Consider the following 14,274-nt stretch of genomic DNA (forward strand, 5'->3'; position numbering starts at 1 on the left):
AATACAGAAGCAGTGGGATTCCTTGGATCTTGCTTTATTCCTGCTTCCTTGTCCAAGAGAATCCTCTCCAAGCTGAAAATTAACTGTTAGGAAGGGATGAGAGTCTTTGAGAGATGACAAAATTATTAAAAAGCACGCCCATCCTCTACATTAGACCTAGCTTCTGGTCCCAGGAAACTGAGAAATTGCAAATTGTTAAATGTGAGCTTTGGGGGTATTCTTGAGGGTGATTTCTGTGCTCTGCAAAGACTACACAGAAGTTTATCTACTGTAGGGGAGGAAAATTTTTTCCTTTATCCATCTTAGGGTCTTGTTTGGGGCTCTTTATAAAAGACAGATTAACAAGAGAAAAACAAGTTTATTAGCATCTATATCATGCATGTAACAAATGGGAGTATTCAGAGATGAGTAACTCAAAGAGGTAGCTTAGAATTCAGGCTCGTAAAGTGTCCTCAATAAAGAAGAATAAATTTGTAGAGAAATGACAGGACAAAGGAAAGATGTTTTAGGCTTTCAAGGGTGGCAAATTGTGGGTAGGTAAATATATGGGGATCCAATGGTAGATAAAGGATAATCAGTAAAGTCTGTTATGTAGATTCCTCTTCTGGTGTCTTCTTCAGGCTGATAAATTGTTCCTAGTGATTAACTTTTGTTTGTTCTGGTAGAGAGGAGGAGGGACTTCTTTGTATATTTATGTACAACTTTCAGGCAAATACAGGGAGGGCAAGACACTTTTCTTGTATCTACATCTCAATTACCTTCAGCTCAAAATAATCCGTATGCCAAAGTAGCATATTTGGGGGTAACATATTCTAGTTTATTTTACTATCAAATAGTATAATTGATTCTTTGGGTATTGACAGCCAGAGAAGACACCATCACAACCCCCCAGATAATCAGAAGAGGTGCCAAGATGATTCCACATATGTAGAAAAAAGAATTAATCTCCTGAATGTATGTAGACAATGCCTGAGGAAGTCAGAACTATTTGAAAGGGCTGTGAGGAAAAAATTAGTCTTCCTAAAAAGTAGAAAGCACCAGAGACAGAGAAACACTTATTGTCAATGTTAATTTTACACCCTAGCTGGTAGACCTGAACATATGAGTGATGTGGGAAGGTTGGTAGCACTGAAACCGAGCAGGACCCTGTGGAGTCCTCCAGGGTACAAATCCTTTCCACGTCCCTCATTTATTTTTTTAATTTTTTAATTTAATTTTATTTATTTTTTCATACAGCAGGTTCTTATTAGTCATCAATTTTATTCACATAAGTGTATACATGTCAATCCCAATCACCCAATTCATCACATCACAACCTCCACCACCCTACCGCTATCCCCCCTTGGTGTCCATACGTTTGTTCTCTACATCTGAGTCTCAATTTCTGCCCTGCAAACCGGTTCATTTGTACCATTTCTCTAGGTTCCACGTATATGCGTTAATATACAATATTTGTTTTTCTCTTTCTGATTTACTTCACTCTGTATGACAGTCTCTATATCCATCCAAATCTCAACAAATGATGCAATTTCATTCCTTTTTATGGCTGAGTAATATTCCATTGTATATATGTACCACATCTTCTTTATCCATTCATCTGTCAATGGGCATTTAGGTTGCTTCCATGACCTGGCTATTGTAAATAGTGCTGCAATGAACATTGGGGTGCATGTGTCTTTTTGAATTATGGTTTTCTCTGGGTATATGCCCAGTAGGGGATTGCTGGATCATATGGTAATTCTATTTTTAGTTTTTTAAGGAACCTCCATACTGTTCTCCATAGTGGCTGTATCAGTTTACATTCCCACCAACAGTGCAAGAGGGTTCCCTTTTCTCCACACCCTCTCCAACATTTGTTGTTTGTAGATTTTCTGATGATGCCCATTCTAACTGGTGTGAGGTGATACCTCATTGTAGTTTTGATTTGCATTTCTCTAATAATTAGTGATGTTGAGGAGTTTTTCATGTGCCTCTTGGCCATCTGTATGTCTTCTTTGGAGAAATGTCTATTTAGGTCTTCTACCCATTTTTGGATTGGGTTGTTTGTTTTTTTAATAATCCTTTGTCCATTGATTCATTTGCAAATATTTTCTCCCATTCTGAGGGTTGTCTTTCCATCTTGTTTATGGTTTCCTTTGCTGTGAAAAAGCTTTGACATTTCATTAGGTCCCATTTGTTTATTTTTCTTTTTATTTCCATTACTCTAGGAGGTGGATCAAAAAAGATCTTGCTGTGATTTATGTCAAAGAGTGTTCTTCCTATGTTTTCCTCTTAGAGTTTTATAGTGTCCGGTCTTACATTTAGGTATCTAATCCATTTTGAGTTTATTTTTATGCATGGTGTTAGGGAGTGTTCTAATTTCATTCTTTTACATGTAGCTGTCCAGTTTTCCAAGCACCACTTATTGAAGAGAGCATCTTTTCTCCATTGTATATCCTTGCCTCTTTTGTCATAGATTATGACCATAGGTGCGTGGGTTTATTTCTGGATTTTCTATCTTGTTCCATTGATCTATGTTTCTGTTTTTGTGCCAGTACCATATTGTCTTGATTACTGTAGCTTTGTAGTATAGTCTGAACTCATGGCACCTGATTCCTCCAGCTCCATTTTTTTTCCCTCAAGACTGCTTTGGCTATCCGGGGTCTTTTGTGTTTCCATACAAATTTTAAGATTTTTTTGTTCTAGTTCCCTAAAAAATGCCATTGGTAATTTGATAGGGATTGCACTGAATCTGTAGATTGCTTTGGGTAGGATAGTCATTTTCACAATATTGATTCTTCCAATCCAAGAACATGGTATATCTCTCCATCTGTTGGTATCATCTTTAATTTCTTTCATCAGTGTCTTATAATTTTCTGCATACAGGTCTTTTGTCTCCCTAGGTAGGTTTATTCCTAAGTATTTTATTCTTTTTCTTGAAATGGTAAATGAGAGTGTTTCCTTAATTTCTCTTTCAGATTTTTCATCATTAGTGTATAGGAATGCAAGAGATTTCTGTGTATTAATTTTGTATCCTGCAACTTTACCAAATTCATTGATTAGCTCCAGTAGTTTTCTGGTGGCATCTTTAGGATTCTCTATGTATAGTATCACATCATCTGCAAACAGTGACAGATTTACTTCTTCTTTTCCAATTTGTATTCCTTTTATTTCTTTTTCTTCTCTGATTGCCTTGGCTAGGACTTCCAAAGCTATGTTGAATAATAGTGGTGAGAGTGGACATCCTTGTCTTTTTCCTGATCTTAGAGGAAATGCTTTCAGTTTTTCAACATTGAGAATGATGTTTGCTGTGGGTTTGTCATACATGGCCTTTATTTCGTTGAGGTAGTTTCCCTCTATACCCACTTTCTGGAGAGTTTTTATCATAAATGGGTGTTGAATTTTGGCAAAAACTATTCTGCATCTATTGAGATGATCTTATGGTTTTTCTTCTTCAATTTAATATGGTCTATCACATTGATTGATTTCTGTATATTGAAGAATCCTTGCATCCCTGGGATAAATCCCACTTTATTATGGTGTACAATCCTTTGAATGTGTTGTTTGAGTCTGTTTACTAGTATTTTGTTAAGGATTTCTGCATATATATTCATCAGTAATATTGGTCTGTAATTTTCTTTTTTTGTAGTATCATTGTCTGGTTTTGGTATCAGGGTGATTGTGGTCTCATAGAATGTGTTTGGGAGTGTTCCTTCCTCCACAATTTTTTGGAAGAGTTTGAGAAGGATGGGTGTTATCTCTTCTCTAAATGTTTGATAGAATTCACCTGTGAAGCCATCTGGTCCTGGACTTTTGTTTGTTGGAAGATTTTTAATCACAGTTTCAATTTCCTTACTTGTGATTGGTTTCTTCATATTTTCTATTTCTTCCTGGTTCAGTCTTGGAAGGTTATACCTTTCTAAGAATTTGTCCATTTCTTCCAGGTTGTCCATTTTATTGGCATAGCATTGCTGGTATCAGTCTCTTAGGATGCTTTGTATTTCTGTGGTGTCCGTTGTAACTTCTCCTTTTTCATTTCTAATTTTATTGATTTGAGTCCTCTCCCTCTTTTTCTTGATGAGTCTGGCTAATGGTTTATCAATTTTGTTTGTCTTCTCAAAGAACCAGCTTTAGTTTTATTGATCTTTGCTATTGTTTTCTTTGTTTCTATTTCACTTATTTCTGCTCTGAACTTTATGATTTCTTTCATTCTGCTAACTTTGGGTTTTGTTTGTTCTTCTTTCTCTAGTTCCTTCAGGTGTAAGTTTAGATTGTTTACTTGAGATTTTTCTTGTTTCTTGAGGTAGGCTTGTATAGCTATAAAGTTCCCTCTTAGAACTGCTTTTGCTGCATCCCATAGGTTTTGGATCATCGTGTTTTCATTGTCATTTGTCTCTAGGTATTTTTTGATTTCCTCTTTGATTTCTTCAATGATCTCTTGGTTATTTAGTAACATATTGTATTGCCTCCATGTGTTTGTGTTTTTTATGTTTTTTCCCTGTAATTGATTTCTAATCTCATAGCATTGTGGTCAGAAAAGATACTTGATATAATTTCAATTTTCTTAAATTTACTGAAGCTTGATTTGTGACCCAAGATGTGATCTATCCTGGAGAATGTTCCATGTGCACTTCATAAGAAAGTGTAATCTCCTGTTTTTGGATGGAATGTCCTATAAATATGAATTAAATCTATCTTGTCTATTGTGTCATTTAAAGCTTCTGTTTCCTTATTTATTTTCATTTTGGATTATCTCTCCATTGGTGTAAGTGAGATGTTAAAGTCCCCCACTATTATTGTGTTACTGTCAATTTCCTCTTTTATAGTTGTTAGCAGTTGCCTTATGTATTGAGGTGCTCCTATGTTGGGTGCATATACATTTATAATTGTTATATCTTCTTCTTGGATTGATCCCCTGATCATTATGTAGTGTCCTTCCTTGTCTCTTGTAACATTCTTTATTTTAAAGTCTATTTTATCTGATATTAGTATTGCTACTCCAGCTTTCTTTTGCTTTCCCTTTGCATGGAATATGTTTTTCTAACCTCTCACTTTCAGTCTGAATGTTTCCCTAGGTCTGAAGTGGGTCTCTTGTAGACAGCATATATATGGGTCTTGATTTTGTATCCATTCAGCAAATCTGTGTCTTTTTGTTGGAGCATTTAATCCATTCACGTTTAAGGTAATTATCGATATGTGTGTTCCTATGACCATTTTCTTAATTGTTCTGGGTTGGTTTTTTTTTTGTAGGTCCTTTCCTTCTCTTGTGTTTCCCACTTAGAGAAGTTCCTTTAACATTTGTTGTAGAGCTGGTTTGGTGGTGCTGTATTTTCTTAGCTTTTGCTTGTCTGTAAATCTTTTGATTTCTCCATCGAATCTGAATGAGATCCTTGCTGGGTAGAGTAATCTTGGTTGTAAGTTCTTCCCTTTCATCACTTTAAGTATATCATGCCACTCCCTTCTGGCTTGTAGAGTTTCTGTTGAGAAATCAGCTGTTAACCTTATGGGAGTTCCCTTGTATGTTATTTGTCATTTTTCCCTTGCTGCTTTCAACAATTTTTCTTTGTCTTTAATTTTTGCCAATTTGATTACTATGTGTCTCAGTGTGTTTCTCCTTGGGTTTATCCTGTATGGGACTCTCTGCACTTCCTGGACTTGGGTGTCTATTTCCTTTCCCATGTTAGGGAAGTTTTCGACTCTGATTTCTTCAAATATTTTCTCTGGTCCTTTCTCTCTTCTCCTTCTCAGACCCCTATAATGAGAATGTTGTTGCATTTAATGTTTTCCCAGAGGTCTCTTAGGCTGTCTTTATTTCTTTTCATTCTTTTCTCTTTATTCTGTGAATTCCACCATTCTGTCTTCCAGGTCACTTATCCATTGTTCTGCCTCAGTTATTCTGCTATTGATTCCTTCTAGTGTATTTTTCATTTCAGTTATTATATTGTTCATCTCTGTTTGCTTGTTCTTTAATTCTTCTAGGTCTTTGTTAAACATTTCTTGCATCTTCTCAATCTTTGCCTCCATTCTTTTTCTGAGGTCCTGGATCATCTTCACTATCATTATTCTGACTTCTTTTTCTGGACGGTTGCTTCTCTCCACTTCTTTTAGCTGTTTTTCTGGGGTTTTATCTTGTTCCTTCATCTGGTACCTATCCCTCTGCCTTTTAATCTTGTCTGTCTTTCTGTGAATGTGTTTTTTTTCCCCCCACGGGCTGCAGGATTGTAGTTCTTCTTGCTTCTGCTGTCTGTCGTCTCCCTCATTTATTGTCTGTAGGAAATAGGCTTCTTTCATCCTCTGTGACCTTCCTTGAGTTCCAAAGGGGAGATTCAAACAGTTGCTAATCAGAAAAGTGAGGGAATGCAGAAACAAAGGAGGAGCAATCAAGAAAGAGTAGTGCAGCAATAAAGCAGAATCCTGCTTCCTCCTCAAGGGATATACATAACAACACCTTTGGTCTTGAGAACTAAGGCCATCACCCAGGTGGAGGATGGTAACTTCAGGCTGAGCACAAGAATCCTGGAGTACCACCCTGTTACCTCACTACCAGCCAGTCAGAAGAAAGTCTGCACACAGTGGAAGATAATGAAGTTTCTGACCCCTTCCCAAAAGGATTAGCTGCAATTAACTTCCCCTTTCTCCCTTTAAAAACTTTTATAGTCAAGCAAAATCTTCAGAGTTGGTTCTTGGACTTGAGTCTGCCTTCTCCTCAGGTTTCCAGTCTCCTGAATGAAGGAAACTTTCATTTCCAACCAACACTTGTGTCACGAGAATTGGCTTTCAAGAGGTGAGCAGCCAAATCTGAGTTCTGTAACAGCATTTTATACAATCCAGGCTTCTGGTGTCTCACCAAAGGCATGGAACACACATAGCTTGTTTTGTTCACATTACAGAATACTGGATCACATCCTGGGATATGACACGTAAGTGTAGGTTGCTTTCATGTAGCTTCTATATCATATGTACTGATATATTTCACATAATTAAGTCTATTGTGTCTGCAGCATTACATTTGAAGACTTAAAGCAAGTCCTGCAGACTGCCCTCTTGTCTGAGGAACCCATTTCCTGGTCTCCATGTTACAAACACAAGCTTCTTTGCCTGAACCATGCTTCTTAGGCTGTGCTTTCCTCAGCTCTTGGGTCTAAGCCTATCTGTCTCCCCTTCCATTCTGTCTCATTTTCATCTCCTTGCTTCTGCTGTTTTGTTTGAGTAGGCAAATAAATCCAGAAAGCAATGTTTGAGGCAAAATTCTAAAAACAGCCAAACAAACAAAAATCCAGCTGCTACAGTTTAAAGCTCATTAATGCTTGGAGGGAAAACTGCTGAGTGTAAAATATATCTCAGTAACATTTTTGGAGGGGAATTTGGCAATATCTATCAACATTTAAAATTTGTACACTCTTTGATGTTTTGATTCCACTTTTTGGAATTTATTCTATAGATAAACTTTCACAAATGTGCAAGTGTGTGTGTCTGTGTGTGCACAGAGACACATCATTGTACCAACTTATAATAGATGTTGTAGCAGCATTGGAAGAGCAGGAAGTTGGTAACAACATAAATGTCCATCAATAGTCCTGTTTAAATAAATTAAGACATTCATATACTAGATTACCACATAATCATTAAAATAATGAAAAAGGGCTTCCCTGGTGGCACAGTGGTTGAGGGTCTGCCTGCTGATGCAGGGGACGTGGGTTCGTGCCCCGGTCTGGGAAGATTCCACATGCTGCGGAGCGGCTAGGCCCGTGAGCCATGGCCGCTGAGCCTGCGCGTCCGGAGCCTGTGCTCCGCAATGGGAAAGGCCACAACAGTGAGAGGCCCATGTCCTGCAAAAAAAAATAAATAAAATATATAAAATAAAATAATGAAATAGATCTATATGTACTGATTTTTAAAAGACATCTAGGAATCTAGAAAAATGGTACAGATGAACCAGTTTGCAAGGCAGAAATAGGGACACAGATGTAGAGAACAAACATATGGATACCAAGGGGGAAAAGTGGGGATGGTGTGGGGTGGGTTGAACTGGGAGATTGGGGTTGATGTATATAGACTAATATGTATAAAATAGATAACTAATAATAACCTGCTGTATAAAAAATAAATAAATAAAATAATATTCAAAACTTCAAAAAAAAAGATATCTAGGGATTTCCCTGGTGTGCCAGTGGTTAAGACTCCATGCTCCCAATGCAAGGGTCCCAAGTTCGATCTCTGTTCAGGGAAATAAAATCCTGCATACTGCGACTAAGCCCGCACACCACAACTACTGAGGCTTGGTGCTCTAGAGCCCGCATGGAGCCACTAGAGAAGCCCTGATGTCACAAGGAAGCACCTGCACACAACAACAGAGACCCAGAGCAGCTAAAATGAATGAATGAATGAATGAATGAATTTTTAAAAATAAAAAGACATCTAAGGTACACTGTCAAGTAAAAAAAAAAATCAAGTTACAGAAGAGTATATTAAGTTCCTTTTGAGTTTTAAAAATGTAGGGTGTGTGTGTGTGTGTATACACCAATATTTTCTGAATGAATCCCAAAATTGCTAGTGGTTGTTGTCCCTTGGAGTTAGACTGGATGTTGTGAGATGGGTGGGAAATGTGGTGGAGACTTATTTTTCACTTCATGCCCACCTGAACTTTTAGAAAATTTTCCCCCATAGGCACAATTTATATTTATATTTTAAAATAAATTTAAATAGGAAATATATAATTAATTCAGCAAAGTTGTATAAATCATCTTCCATGTCCCAAGTCATTTGTATCATTCAGGGTGTTAAGTTACTTGTAGTCAATCCACTCCTGTCAGTTCGAATAGCAAGGGGTTTATTACAAGATACTGGATAACTCACAGAATTGTTGGGAGGCCTGGAGCATTGGGTTCTAGGCCAGATTTCCAAGAATGATTCCTACAGCCACAGGCTTGTGATGGGGGAGCTTCCACCACCCTCACCATCCAGGCCCAGGCTGGTACCCACGCCCAAACTCATGGAACTCACTCCCATCTCACTCGGGCAGCCATGACCTATGGGATCTCAGTCACATGTTTTTCCTCTGGCAAGGAGGTAGGAAATACAAGGATGAAAAAGAAAAATCTTCCTTAGGAAGGCAGAACTCACAATGTGGGAAATACCAAAATGTGGAGAGGTTCAGTTTAAAAGACAAGGGCAATTAAAGGTGATAGATATCCACTACCTGGTTCTACAGGTTACTGCCTCTGGGATACTACTAACTAAACATATTTTATCAGAGAAAAAAATGTATTCCAAAATTGTGCTGTGTCACATTGAAAATGAATGATAGCAGTGACCTGGACTATCTTTTATTTTTTTATTTTTATTTTTATTTATTTATTTATTTATTTATTTTTGCAGTACGCGGGCCTCTCACTGTGGTGGCCTCTCCCATTGCGGAGCACAGGCTCTGGACGCACAGGCCCAGCGGCCATGGCTCACGGGCCCAGCCGCTCCACGGCATGTGGGATCTTCCCGGACCGGGGCACGAACCCGTGTCCCCTGCATCGGCAGGCGGACTCTCAACCACTGCGCCACCAGAGAAGCCCCCTGGACTATCTTTTAGTTAACCATTTGTCAATTACATGTGGGAAGCTTTTCTGGCAGAAATAACCAGAACTTCAAAGTCTGGTGAAATCCAAATAAATCCTGGATTTAGATGGTTTTCTCTGAGTTCTAGAATAGTAATGATAGCTACCATTTAATTAATGCTTATTAAATGTTAGGTACCATTCCAGGGTCTATACACATGAAAAAGGGGAACATTGTCTTAAAGAATATTACCGTGGCCACCAACCTACAACCTATTGTATCAGTCAGGGTTCAACCAGAGAAACAACCAGCAGGAAATATATATTAAGAGATTTATTATAAGGAACTGGCTTACGCAGTTGTGGGGTCTGATGAGGCAAGTCTGAAATCCAGGATGTGGGCCTTCAGGAGGGCCAGGCTGGGCATGGGCTGAAGCTGCTATCACAGGTAGAATTTTATCTTCTTCAAAGAAGCCTCAGTTCTGCTCTTAAACCTTTTAAATTATTGAGTCATACCCACCCAGAATAGCTAAGCGATAGTCTCCCTTACAAAATCAACTGACTGTGCACCTTAATCACATCTTCAAAATATCTTCACAGCAACACCTACACTGGTGTTTGAATCACTGGGGATTGTAGCCAAGATAAACTGATATGTAAAAACTGACTGACCATCACACCTACCTACTGTTAACCATAGCAGACATTTTATTCTGCAAAGATTGTTCATGGATCCTTTAGTTATGCAAAATAGCCCATTTGGTGCTAAACTAGAATGGGACTCATTGGGAGAAGAATGATTTGTACTCACTAATTCACTCAATTCATTGGACAAGTCATGAATGCCTTACTACAAGTTATTGTTTTTGGTGCTTGGGATACATCAGGAAATAAAACAGATCTAGTTTCCTGCCTCCATGGAATTTATATTCTTTGTGTAATAGAATGGTGACAATTGTGAGTTTTCTTCTTTTTTGTGTGTGTGAGTTTTCTTTTGGCATTTGCAAGAGATTGAAGTTTAGAGGCCCAACATCCAAGAAGACAGCTAAGGAAGACAGATTTTAGGAAAGAATGTGTTCCAACATAGTAGCAGGTTGGAATCAAGGAAATGCTGATCAGTGGGAAATCCTTCTGTGCTGACAGCTGACCATTAAGAAAAATGATTTCCAATAGTCCAGTTGTCTGCTCTGCTGTACTTTCCTCCATTATCCCCAATGTTTCTGTTAAAGTTATTGACACACCCTGCCTTAGATTAGTGAAGTTTGGTAGTGTCCATGCATTGAGCAAACTGGTGCAGAGTGAGTATGGCAGCCACAGGGAGCAAGAGGGCTGACGAGAGAAACAGAACTAGTAGCTAAACATATATATATATATAGAGAGAGAGAAATATAAATATATATATAGAGAAATATATTTATATATATTTCAATATATATTGAGAATTCAATATATATTGAAAATTGAAATACATATATACACATATATATACAATTTATATAAATAAATTTTCAAGAAATTGGCTTATGTGATTGTGGGAGCTGTCAGGTCCACAATCTATGGACAGACCAACAGACTGGAAACCGAGGCAGATTTCCTTCTTCTTTGGGGAAACTTCAATTGTGCTCTTAAGGCCTTTCATCTGATTGGATCAGACCCACTCACATTATCGACATAAAGTCACAAAGTCAACTGATTGTGGATGTTAACTACATCTGCAAAATACCTGCAGAGCAACCCCTAGTTTCATGTTCAATTGAATAATCGAGTACCATAATCTGGACAGCTTCACACATAGAGTTACCCATCACAGGCAGGAAGTCGAAGTGACCAGAGGAATCTAAGACCCCAGGAATCCTCAGAAAATTGAGAATGGAATTGGACTTTTGTGGGATAGAGCATGAGACAGTTTGTCTATTAAAGTAATAAGGAAAAAAAGATCTACAATTTGGAAATAGGCAATAGGATGACTGCATGTCCTATGAGTGTCATCCTGAAGCACCACCTGCTCCACCCAAGGATTATCTCATCCTCTGGAGGCATGTAAGTGTTTTACTCAAGATTTACAATTTTAAAAATTTGTTTATTTTAATTTATTTATTTTTGGCAGCGTTGGGTCTTCATTGCTGCGCACGGGCTTTCTCTAGTTGGGGAGAGTGGGGGCTACTCTTTGTTGTGGTGCACGGGCTTCTCACTCTGGTGGCTTCTCGTTGCGGAGCATGAGCTCTAGGCACGCGGGCTTCAGTAGTTCCGGCACGTGGGCTCAGTAGTTGTGGCTCGTGGGCTCTAGAGCACAGGCTCAGTAGTTGTGGTGCACAGGATTAGTTGCTCTGTGGCATGTGGGATCTTCCCGGACCAGGGCTCAAACCCATGTTCCCTGCATTGGCAGGCGGATTCTTAACCACTGAACCACCAGGGCCCATGATTTACTATTGATTAGGGTATTTTACAAATCTGGAAGGGTAGTGGTTAACTTGCTGAAGATGATTCTTATCTGACTGCAATGCAAACATCTTTTGGCTGATATAGGGAGTACAAAGTCACAAAGTCAACTGATTGTGGATGTTAACCACATTTGCAAAATACCTTCATAGCAACCCCTAGATTCATGTTAGATTGAATAATCGAGCAACATAATCTGGCCAGGTTCACACATAGAGCTAGATGCTACTTCAAAGTATGTCTAGAGGGACTTCACTGGTGGCACAGTGGTTAAGAATCCACCTGCCAATGCAGGGGACACAGGTTCGAACCCTGGTCCAAGAAGATCCCACATGCTACAGAACAACTAAGCCCGTGCGCCACAACTACTGAGCCTGTGCTCCTAGGGCACATGCTCTCCAACAAGAAAAGCCACTGCAATGAGAAGTCTGTGTGCCACAACGAAGACCCAACACAGCCAAAAATAAATAAATAATAAATAAATAAATTTATATTTTAAAAATCTATGTAGAAAATGTGTCTCTTTAAACACACACACACACACACACACACACACACACACACACAAACAAAGTATGTCTAGAAGAAGATGCTACTCCAAAGTACGTCTCTTCGACAAACGGATTATTTTGAGCTATAGACCACTGAGAACCAGCAGATGAAAGAAAAATTCTAAAAGCAGGGCACAAGTTTTCCTTTTGTAAAGGAAGTTAACACTTATAAAGGAAATTTTAGTTTCCAAAAAGTATCTCCCTATCAGATCAGGAAGAGGTAGAAAACAACTTTACGAAATGACCCTTACTTACCATGCTTTTCTTGGTCACCTTCCCATTACAGGCTTCCTCCCCTCCCAACCCCCCAACCACCCAGAAGCCCCAAACCCCTTTTCCTTTGTTTTATCCTAACATGATATATAAACCCAAGTTCTAATCACCCCTCTGAATTACTCATCTCTGAGTACTCCCATGTGTAAGCACAATTCACAGGCTAATAAACTTCTGTTTGTTTTTCTCTTGTTAATCTCTCTTTGGCCAGTCTCATTTACAGGGCTTCAGCTGGATAATCTAAGACGGGTGGAGGAAAAGATTTTTTCCTCCCCTACACATAGAAATGAAAATTATTTCCAACCATAGAAAAGACACTCCCCAAAGGTTATTCTTTTTTTGCCCTGTGGATCATTAACCAGTTTTGTCACAAATCGAGCAATCTTAGTCATCGGTCTTTCTTTAAGTGACTGTAAATATTTCTGTCTCTACTACACGCCTTTGAAATAGTTTTACCATTCTGGTGCTTCCCTCATCAATGAGTTACATAAGTCTTTGATGTGTGTACATTTTATATCTGTATGAGAGACCTGTTTTTAACTTTTGAAAATTATACCTGGACAAAAGGAAAGGGTGAAGGACCCAGAGGCTGAATGACTTGGGAGTATTTGGGTGATGTTTGCCTTATCCTATTTAATTGTCACAAAAATCACAATGGTTTAATATTAGTATTGCTATTTTAACATATGAAGAAGTAGATACTCTCCAAGGTTAAAAACTTACCCAGAACTACGTAAATAACATGCGGCGGACCTAGGGTCCGAGCCCTGGTCTTTACTTGCCCTTCTCTTTGCTGCGCTATCCACAACTGAAGAGCAGGCAGAAGGGATTCTACAAGTCTAAATCATCACACTCTGCCCGAATCCCCTCTGTAAGATCCTTGATAAGTAGTTACTCTCTTCCATTGGACAGGAACATAGTATTCACATTCCTACAGTTTATTTTCTTTTCTGGCTCATCCTCTGTGTTCTCACCCATTCCTCAAAATGTCACAGACTTCAGACCTGTAACTTCCTAGATACTGGCCCTTCATCAATTATCTGTGAATATCACTCCTCAGACATAGCATTCTGAATTGCATATCATAATAGTGTACATGGAGCTGATAAATGAAAAGTAGAAAACTATCAATCATCTTCCTTGTTGTATTCTTTCATTATTCTGCCTAAGATTGAGTTAGCTTTCTTGGTAGTCTCAATAACTGATAGCAACATTAATCTTGTAGGCAAACAAAAAAATTATGTCCTTTGCATCTCAGCATTATTTATTTCACTACTTCTTGTTTTCTCCCGTCTTTCACTGAAATGAAACAGAAATGTGTGGCCCAGATCTAAGAAATCCATGAGAGGAGGGGAACAGCTCAGTTTCTGTATGTATTTTAATCAGAAGAAAAAAGAATATCATATTTTTTTGTAAAGTAGCTAAGCTGAAGCAGCCAGCTGCAGAAATTCCTAGAGGACAAAATATATATAAAAAAACAGAAA

The sequence above is a fragment of the Hyperoodon ampullatus genome (genome assembly GCF_949752795.1).
Source record: "Hyperoodon ampullatus genome assembly, chromosome: 2".
NCBI lineage: Eukaryota > Metazoa > Chordata > Mammalia > Artiodactyla > Ziphiidae > Hyperoodon > Hyperoodon ampullatus.